At 42.1% G+C, this 10,903-nt stretch overlaps 1 protein-coding gene across 4 annotated transcripts in view; it reads right to left on the bottom strand.

Moving 5' to 3' along the window:
- Positions 1-1,014: 1,014 nt before the first annotated feature.
- The window catches only part of LOC108787524 (cytochrome c1-like), a 27,218-nt gene continuing 17,329 nt past the window's right edge, over positions 1,015-10,903 (bottom strand). For all 4 annotated transcript variants that reach the window (XM_018557099.1, XM_018557101.1, XM_018557100.1 and 1 more), the window contains one exon: positions 1,015-1,051. The gene's annotated coding sequence lies outside the window, so the exon portion shown is untranslated. The remainder of the gene's footprint in view (positions 1,052-10,903) is intronic.

Genomic DNA, 10,903 nt, shown 5'->3' with positions numbered 1-10,903 from the left:
GTACTTTTAAAAGCTTGTATTCCTGTATATGTTGATCACGCTATGTCAGTTTTGTACCCATGTTTGGGCTAATATATTTGTGAGTGTACTTTATGTGCCTTTATTGCTTGTAAACATGTAAACATCCTTTATATATTACTATATATTTACATTAAGCTTTATCTAGTATATGAATTCCACTGCCCACAAAAGGAGTTTTGCACAATTTGTACAATCTAGTTATAGCACAGTTTAAAAATGTTATAGTTTTAAGTACACTAGACCTTCACATCTTCCATAGTAGGAGGTTGTGGTCTGTTTTGTGATTGTCATGCAATTTTAGCAGCAGCACATTTCTGACCTGGTTTGTTTCATATAATTACAGTTTCTTCCCAATGGGAAGCCTCGTAGTGCATCATTTTACAGGTATGGCTTTTAAATATTATTTTATTTAATGCATTGTGCAGATTAGAAACCAATTATGCTTCATTGTTTGGACTGTTCCATACCGATGAAAAGAAAACCAATTAGTTACTAAGGGTTACAATTCTTTGCACATCATCTTTGCTCCTTGCATTACCTTATCAAATTAATCCTATATCATTCTGCACTAGGATTCTGTGTATACTTGCATAGAATACTACTCAGCTAGTCTGCATTGTGAATGTTAAACTAGACTGCTGTTTGATTTGGTTACAGTGAGGACCAAATAGATTGTGTCTGTTTAAAATGAAATAATGCCAGCATAATACAAACTGACATTGCTTTTTAGGTATCAAACATAATTTACTTACTTACCAGTTTAAAACATTTTAACATTGTACAAACTAGTGCTGCAACCTTCACCTCCTTTCCAGCAATAAAAGCAAATATACTGTATATATATATAGGTGAAACTCGAATAATTAGAATATCGTGTACCAGTGATTCCAGTAGAAGTGAAAAGTGACATCAAAGGAAACAAGCAGCCAGCACTGTTCGAAGGGTTCAGTATTGTGAACTGGATGTATCTGGGATTTGGAAATGCTGATTTTCAGGAACTATACTGTTTATGTAGAAGGATTTCTCCAATCTGTATAAAAGAATACATAATAATGAGAAAGCACAAATATAAAGTTGAGGCAATAATCGCAAGCTGGAAAGTAAATTGCGAAGTTATTCACAACAGAACCCCTAATTTACAGGCCTCAATCTGAGAATTGCTTAGTGTCATTTTTATCTAAACATTTTGTAATATTCTTTAGGTTTTTACTTAGATGAAATATCAACTATGGCGTTGAAGAAGAAGTATCACTATAATGCTGTAAAATCCCCCTGTGGCCCCAGTGCAACATTGACAGATAGCCCGAAGGAGCGTCCAGGAAACGGAGGAGGAAGTTATATGAACGATTCAGCCAGTGCCATTCACCGCTGCCAGGGCTGTGATCAGCTGCTGCTTGTAAACCTAAAGGCAGAAGAAGCTGGGGTGCAGTGGCACCACTAGGATTGGGCTCCCAGGGCACTTGTCCTGGGATCCTGGCACTTCCAGTTTTTGTTTTTTTTAACTGTCTCTGCAGCCTGTGCCTTCCTTAACATTGGGTGCTGCAGTATTGAGTGCATCAGCCATAACATTATCACCACCCTCCTAATACTGAATAGGTCCCCAAAACAGCACTGACCCATTGAGACATGTACTCCACTAGAGGTATGAAGGTATACTGTGGTATCTGGCACCAAGCTGTCTTTAGCGGCTTGGTGCCAGCCGCTAAAGACAATTTGATTGATATCTGCAGAATTTGGAGGTCAACACTTAGAACTTGTTGTTGTGTTCCTCAAGCCATTTGTAAACCATTTTTGCAGTGTGGCAGGGCGCATTATCCTCCTGAAAAAGGCCACTGCCATCAGGGAATACTGTTTTTATAAACGAGTGTACTTGGTCAGCAACAATGTTTAGGTAGGTGATACCTGTCAAAGTAACATGCACATTAATAGAACATTGCTCAAAACATCACCACACTGCCCCCAGCTTGCCTTCTTTCCACAGTGCATCTTGGTGCCATCTCTTTTCCAGATGCACCTGGCCATCCACATGGTGTAAAATAAAACGTGATTCATCAGACCAGGCCACCTTCTTCCACTGCTCCGTGGTCAAGTTCTGATGTTCATGTGCTCATTGTAGGCTCTTTTGACGGTGGACACGGGTCAGCATGGGCTCCCTAACCGGTTTGTGGCTAACCACCGCCATACGCAACAGGCTGCAATGCACTCTGTGTTTAGGCACCTTTCTATCAGAACCAGCATTAACATTTTAACAAATGTGAGCTACAATTGCTCTTCTATTGGTTTGTACTACATGGGTCAGTCTTCTATACCCATGTGCACCACGAGCCTTGACCACCCATGACCTTGTCGCCGGTTCACCAGTTTTCCTTCCTTGAACCACTTTTGGTAGGTCCTAACCACTGCAGACCAGAGCTGCAGTTTTGGAGTTGCTCTTACCCAGTCATCTAGACATCACAATTTGGCCCTTGTCAAAGTCACTCAAATCTTTATGCTTGCCCATTTATTCTGCTCCCAACATATGAACTTCAGGAACAAAATGTTCACTTGCTGCCTGATATATTGTATATCCCACCCACTTCCAGGTGTTATTGTAATGAGAAAATCAATGTTATTCACTGGACACTGAATTCACTGCTCTGTGAAACATCTGGGAGGACCTAGCTGCACAGATCTAACACCACCCACTGAAGGTGGTCCAAGATGGTCTTCATTCCCCACACAGCTCCTTCACTCACCAAGAAGAGCTCTCACATGTTCTGCACAGGTTCAAATTACACTGCTTCTGTTCTGTGTGGAGTGTACATTTTACTGCAGGTGGACTTTGCAACCTATCTTCTTCTATCTTAAGCATTACAAGCAACAGCTGATCACAGAGTCCTGCCAGCGGTGAATGCCAGCCGCTGAATCATTTGTACTCCCTGTACTCAGAGAAGGGGCAGGGGCTCAGTGCTGGTTGTACCTCCCCCATAGGAATGGCCACAAAATTAGCTTCAGCCTAGGGTGGAGCTACATCCAGCACTGACAGAATAAAAAATTGATTTCTAATTCACAACAGGGCCACGGATCAATACAGAACCAAGTGCTACATGCATTTGGCCCCTTGGTGGATTCAATTCAGAGTTTTACAATGTAGTGATCATTTTTATTTAATTCTTTCTACAAAGGGACTCGAGTTTTGAAGTGCACAATATCGGCTCCTATGGTGTGATCCTTGCCTATATGGTGCATTGGATCCTTAGATCAATATGGGATTTTGTGGTTTATTTTTTTAAATATTCGATTTTATTAATTTTTTTATAAAGAACATTAAAATTGACATACTGCATTACATGATTGGATATCCAGGTACAGCTCAATCAATCCGGTGTTAATATTTCTCTACAGATTATTCTTATTTATAATGTCAGATTGTTTGACCATGTACCTTATAACTATTAACTTATGGCCTAAGAGGGCCCAATTAACAGAGGAAAAGACTTACAATAAAATTTAAGTAAAAAGAAAAGAAGAAAAAAAAGTGAAGGGGGGGTAGGCAACCCTCTCAAAATTCGTTATTATAATGCTTTACTACCCTGTTTCCCTGAAAATAAGACCTACCCCGAAAATAAGACCTTGTACTATTTTTGTGAATTGCTAAAATATAAGACCTACCCCGAAAATAAGACCTAGCTTTGACCATTCCCAGGGCAGGTGGTTGCATAAGGGCAAACTTGAAGAGCCGCGGGAGAGGCAGGAGAGAATCAGCGGTCCCAACGAAGCCAGCGCTAGAGGAAGCGAGGCGGCACTGGAGGGGGCAGAGCCGCATAAGCCGATGCCTCCTCTATAGCGCCGACTCCTGTCACAGGCGGAGTGACACCAAATGCAGTCCGCCTGTGAGGAATCGATAGTGAAAATGCACTTCGCTCATTCTGGCCAGCGATTGGTTACCAAATTGCTCTTGGAAAGGGCACCCCCTGATAGCCCTGATCACCATATTTTTGTACATTAATACATGTAGACTTTTCTGCAAAAAGTGTGGATTGTTGTACATTGAAAAAAATAAATAAAACCTACCCCATAAATAAGACCTTGTGTGTTTTTTTGAGCCAAAAAAAATATAAGACCGTGTCTTATTTTCGGGGAAACACGGTAGGATAGTTTGAGAAGGCCTTATGTGCTACCCCAGCATCTATAAAATTTTCCAATATTCTCCTAATTATCCCAATATATGTCCATTCTATCCTATATCCTCCATATGTCCATGAGAGTTTTTGAAGTCATTCCATTGTTGCCAAGTAATTTCAAATTGTTTAACAGTGTCTCTCCGGATTGATGTCAATTCCTCCATCAGTCGGTAATATTCTATTCTACTATACCACTCTCTCATAGTTGGAATAGTATCTTTATTCCAATGTAGTGGTATCAAAATCTTAGCAGCGTTAATCAGGGGGTATAACAATGATCGCTTGTAGACCGTGGTCGGGAGATCCGTAAGATGAAAAAGACATGCCATCGGGTCCAAGGGCAATGCAATTGTTGTAATCTTTTCGATGGTAGCCACCACCCGGGCCCGAAATGGCTGGAGTTTAGGACAGGACCACCACATATGGGTATAATTCCCAATATTACCACAATTTCTCCAACACATCTCCGTCCTAGATGAATGCATTTTATGTATACGTTCAGGTGTATAATACCACCGTGCTATGAAACGGAACATTGTGTCGTTCACTAACGTATTTATGGACGGATTTGCATTAGGACTCAAGATTTTTTGTTTCTCTGAGTCCGTCCAGGTTTTCTCCAGTTCCTGTTCCCACTGCTTCAGGTACAGTGGGAATAGATTAGGTTGATGATTTACCAGAATCTTATAAATTTGAGAAATGCCATGTTGTGGGCAGTCAGTAGAGAAGAATAATTTTTCAATCTGTGTAAGTTCAGATATCGTGCATAATGGTTTTGGAAGTGTTACAATAAAATGTGATAATTGCCTATGTCTCCATGTGTCAAAAGGATAAGTCCCCCATTGTGCTCGGAGATCTATTAAAGAATGTGGTTTGTGTCCATCACTTACATGATAAAGCTTTAAAATAGCGTGATTCCTCCATTTAAGAAAACTTGTATTGTGCATTCCAGGTGGAAAAAATAAGTGGTTTATCACTGGCATTATAGGAGAGTTATATTGCCCTATTAGCCGGGGATATAGTGAGTTCCAAATTTTTTAAGTGTGTCGTGTAAGAGGGGAGGTATGAAGATGTAATTTCCAGTATTCTTGAGGAATCCAACAAATGGTCGATATTATTTGGCCGGCAAGCACGTTCTCCACCTCTACCCATCGTTTAGTTTCCGTGTGAAAGTGCAAATCTAACATTCTATTAATTGCGACAGCCTGGTAATAATTTTTAAAATCTGGTAGTGCTAGGCCTTCCTGACGTTTAGTCCTAATTAAGGCTCCGTGAGAGATCCTGGCGGGAGAACGTCTCCAAACTAAACGACTGACAACCGACTTAAGGGCTCGCAAATGAAAATTTGGCAATGTGATCGGCACTGTTTGATATATGTATAATACCCGAGGTAATATCATCATCTTAATAATATTTATCCGGCCCCTAAGAGAGATACATGGGCGATGGTTAAACCAGTTGTTAAGATCCTTGTTAATTACGTTTAATAAGGTCATGTAGTTGACCGTAAATAGTTCTGTGATTCTAGGAGTAAGTGATATGCCAAGGTATGGCATTTTATAATTTTGCCAACTAAACGGCATTACTTCTTTCAAAGCCGATACCGTGTGCGCCGGAGTGGATATGTTTAATATTTCTGATTTGGATAGGTTCATTTTAAAAATTTGATATCTGACTAAAAGATTCAAATTCTTGTATCAATGATGGCAGTGAAATCTGAAGTTGTGAAATGAAAAAGAGAATATCATCAGCATATGCGGCCAGTTTATGCTCTGTAGTGCCTACTGTGATACCGGAAATATTGCCGTTTAGTCTGACGGTGGCGAGAAAAGGTTCCAATGTCAGGGCAAATAACAATGGCGATAATGGACATCCTTGGCGTGTGCCGTTATTTAAAGCAAAGTTATCTGATAAAGAACCAATTACTTTAATTTGGGCCGTAGGGTTATTGTACAATGCCATTACCCCGGTCAAGAACCTGGGTCCCATTCCTACCGCTTGACGGGTGGCCCGGAGATAATCCCAGTCAACCCTGTCAAGCGCTTTTTCCGCATCCGTTGACAGTAGCAGAGTATGATTGGAGGATAGTGAGGCCTGATGTATTAAGTTGATCGCCCTCTGGGTACTGTCTCTAGCCTCCCTACCAGGGATAAAACCTGTTTGATCAGGTGTTACTATATGGGACATAAAGCCATTAAGTCTAGTTGCCAGGATTTTAGCATAAATCTTAATGTCTGTATTAAGTAATGATATTGGCCTATAGCTACTACATGTGGTTGGGTCCTTACCCGGTTTAGAAAATACAGATATGTAGGCATGTAACGCTGATAGAAGTGGAGGGGTGCCTTGGAAGAAAGAGTTAAAATACTCACATAGGTGGGGGAGCAGTATATGTTGGAATTTGTTCTAATATTGTGATGTATAGCCATCAGGTCCCGAGCTTTTCCCATTTGCCATTACGGCTATAGCCTGTTTAATTTCTTCTAAACTTATAGGAGATTCTAAACTTTCCATGTGGGGTTTAGTTAGTGAGGGGAGAGGAGTTGAAGTTAAGTAAGTCTGAATGCGTTCCAAGTGTTGGCCTAGAGTTTGGGTGGTAGATTCGGGTCTTACATTATACAGGGTTTTATAATATTCCTTAAAGACGTTGGAAATATCAGATGTTATATTTACCATAACGTCCTGTTTGGTTTTTATTTTGGCCACAAAGTTTGAGCTTTGCCGGTCTTTCCATAGCCTGGCTAGGGATTTCCCTGGTTTGTCACCCAGTTCATAAGAGCATTGAGAGAGATAATTAAGTGATCTCTTATATTTAAAGGATAGTACTTCTTTCAAATCCTCACTCGCCCTTGTCAATTCCTGAAGTGCCTGGTCTGTCAATAATCCTTCATGGATCCGTTCTAATGTAGCCACTCTTACTGAGAGCTCTGTTATCTTACGATTTCTTTCTTTCTTTTTACGCGACCCATAGAGAATAAGGGATCCCCTAATTGTGGCCTTGTGTGCCTCCCAGACGATGCCCGGTGACATGTCTCCTCCACTGTTTTCAATAAAATAGTTGGAGAGATCTTTTGTTAAAGCTGATACTACATTATCGTCCCACAATAGGGATTCATTTAGTCTCCACATGAATGGTGGACGACTGACCCCCTGAGAGTCTCAGGGACAACATAACCGGGGCATGATCTGATGGGGTAGCAGAGAGAAAGTTTATATCCTGTATGGTCCCAAGGTGGTAATGGTCTATGAAAATATAGTCTAATCGTGTATATGTATCATGTATTGGTGAATATACAGTGTAGTACCTATCTCGAGGATGGTAAATCTTCCAGGTATCTATCAGTTGCAACGCATGTAATAATGTTTTGAGAGATTTGAGCCGTTTAAAGGATATATGAGAGCGACCTGCCGATGAGTCTAAAGAAGGCTCCAAATGTAAATTAAAGTCCCTCTTGAGTTATTTGAGTCAGAGGTACTGTAGTACCACAAGGGATAGTACGGGGAAGAGAGGCGTATTTGCGTATGATGAGATAAATGCGTTTCCTATAGGAAAGCTATATCGCAGCGTAGTCGCTTTAGTTCATGCGTCAATTGGTACCTTTTAGCAGGTGTATTGAGACCCCTGATATTGTATGTGTAAGAAACTTACCGGGTTCCGTCCCGCATGCGCACAACGGGCCAGGCTCTCTCCACTCGGCACACGCACACCTCGGGCATCGGCTCCTCCTGGCGCAGGCGAGGCAGGCCTTTTAAGACGCGGCCAAACAAATCTTCGGCGTCCTACTGTTTGCAACAGTGAACGCCGAAGATTCACGCTCTGCAACCGCAGACCGTTCAGGCGGACCGAGAGCAGCATTGCCTCAACACCCCACCGTGGGTGAATCCCACACCAACAGGGCACCTCTCAGCTACAGTCACCCGAAGCTTGAGAAGTGACACCTGGGAGCCATCTAACACTCAGCCAGAGGAGACCATAGGAGGGACTTCCCCTAGAGGCTCCTAAACCGCAAGTATCTGGGCAAGACTGCCATTTACTGATAACATTGGAAATTGCATAGCTTGAATTACTCAAATCTCATATAACCAACTGAGTGTGTACCTATATGACTGTTATATCAAGTTTGCCAACTATTGATGTTATACTGGACATGCATGTGATAACCTAAACGAACATCCTCTTCACTTACTGCATTATATATCTGCTCACTAAATCCTTATGTGTATTAATCACATTAAGCCAGAGTAAGAGTAGTACCGGAGCTCACCACCGGGTGTCATTCTCAAACGTTAACTCCAGCGCATAACAATCCCCTAAATTTAAATCCACGGTCAGACATGATGTATAAGGTCTTGAATACTTCTCTAAATTGCTGAGAGAGTTTTTTAATAGACCGTTTACTGAACAGACCGTGAGATTCCCTCTCCGCAGTTGTGATCCTAGGCTTGCATAGCAGAGTTGTTACAGTATGTTAATATATTAAGGTTGGCCATTGGCATTCAAGGCTATAGCATAATTTTTATCCTTCATTTTAGTGCCGGATGTCCCCCAGAACAAGTAAAAAGTATGAAAAGAAAAAAGGTAGAAATAGGGAAAAACATATACTAAAAAAAAAGATGAAAAAATAAAAACCTTACAAACATATAACACCACAGGTAAGGGTTACCATGACCGTAACCGTTACCTAAGTCCAAATTTTGGACTCGTGCCAGCTCCTTAGAGCTCAAATCGCGCATTGTGGGGAACGTGTGGCCTCTGTCTGTCGCACGCTCCTGTATACAGGGCTAAGCAGAGAGAGGTTCACACCATCACACCCCCCACCCGCACAATTTTTGAGGTTCACCGTGCGCTCCCACCAATTAAATGGGGGGAACACTAGGGGAGTTCTACTTTCATCGTAGTAAGATCATTACATCCCTTAAGATAACAATGGAAAATGATAAAAAGAAACAAAAAACAAACAAAAAAGGAGCACAGAGTATAATTCAATCTGTCACATTAGCTAGTATTAACCGTGAGCTATCTACCTACAGGTGAAACTCGAATAATTAGAATATTGTGCAAAAGTAATTGCAGTAAGTGCTGCAAAAGGGGCCCAAACCATGTACTGAGTACATATGCATGCTTGTACTTTTCAGAGGTCCGATATTGTTCTATGTACGATCCTTGTTTTATTGATTGCATGTAATATTCTAATTTTTTGAGGTTGTGGATTTGGGGTTCTTGGGGTTTTCATGAGCTGTAAGCCATAATCATCACAATTATGACAAATCACGGCTTGAATTATCTTGCTTTGCATGTAATGAGTCTATCTCATATATTAGTTTCTTCTGGAACTCGTAGTATTGCAATTCTCCCATTTTTACGTGCCATTAGGCAAGACGGGAATCCCCACCTGTAAATAATACCCGCTGATTGAAGATTCTCCAGGAGCGGGCGCAAGGCCCTACGTCGTGCTAAAGTCTCCTGGGCTAAATCAGGGTATATCTGAATGCGAGCTCCTTCATAATCCATCAGTGGTTGTTCCCGCGATTTCCGCATAATATTCTCTTTTTCCACACAATAGTGAAAGCGGCAGATGACATCCCGCGGTGTCTCAAGTGCTAAATTGCGCGGTCGCGGAACGCGGTGTATGCGGTCAAACTTCAAGGGAGTGGATGGTGTTTGTCCCAAAATGTTGTTAAAGATGCCCCTTAATGTTTCTGCCAGATCTAAGTCGGTTATAGCCTCAGGTAGACCTAGAAACCGCAGATTATTCTTGCGCCCCCCCGTTCTCCTGGTCCTCCAGGCGATAAGCCATAGTACGTTGCGCCCGCCTCAGTGAATGCGTCTGCACCTGAAGGGCCCTTATCACCTCCGAATGAGAGTCTAAGCGCGATTCTCCTTCATCCACTCGGTGTAACAAGTGTGTCATCTCTCCCTTCAAATTTTCTAGTTCCATCTTCAGAGATTGCTCTAGCTGGGCAAACATTCCTGTCAGCTCGTTTTTTGGAGGGAGCGTTTTCATCATCTCTTCCATAGATAGTGTTGCTGAGCACTCCAGTTCACCCCCCTGATCTGGTCCGTGATTGGGAGAGTCCGCCGCCCTCTGACGTGGATACTGTCTGGGAGAGACACTCAAGGGAGCCCCCGAGCCCTGTGACCGGTTCAGAGACTCAGACGCCATATAGCGCTGGATCGAGCCTGTACTAGGTGCCTACGGTGCTCCTTGACCGCCGGTTTTCTTGCAGTTCATCCTTTGCTTTCCTCAGGGGTACACCCGGTTGGTGCTCGGGATGTCTGTATGCTTATGTGCGGGCAGGTAGCGTGGAGCTCACATTGACGTTAGGTGCGACCGGCCGCCATTACGACCAGGACACGCCCCCCCCAGGGATTTTGTGGTTTATAACCAAGATGATAATGACTATTGGAGATTTATAGGTACCAATGGAGGCACCTGATTGGTGCCTCCATTGAGACTTGTTCTGCCTGATGAAGGGGATCCTGTGTGACCCCGAAACATTGCAATAAGTGTACTGTTGCATGAAACGTCAATAAAGAGACGTTATTCTATTTTGGAGTGCCGGTGTCCATAATTTCTTATCCTTTAACCCCTTCATGACTGAGCTAGTTTTTAGTTTCTGTTCCTAAATGACTGACACACTTTTTACATTTTTGCTGTGTGATTCTTCCACAGCAGCAAGTTTTGATTATTATTATTTTTAGAATTTTTTCAATAATA

Source organism: Nanorana parkeri, unplaced genomic scaffold (assembly GCF_000935625.1).
Source record: "Nanorana parkeri isolate BGI_ZX_2015 unplaced genomic scaffold, ASM93562v1 scaffold267, whole genome shotgun sequence".
Taxonomy (NCBI): domain Eukaryota; kingdom Metazoa; phylum Chordata; class Amphibia; order Anura; family Dicroglossidae; genus Nanorana; species Nanorana parkeri.
The sequence above is the reverse complement of the archived record's forward strand: the minus strand, read 5'-3'. Positions and strand labels throughout refer to the sequence as shown.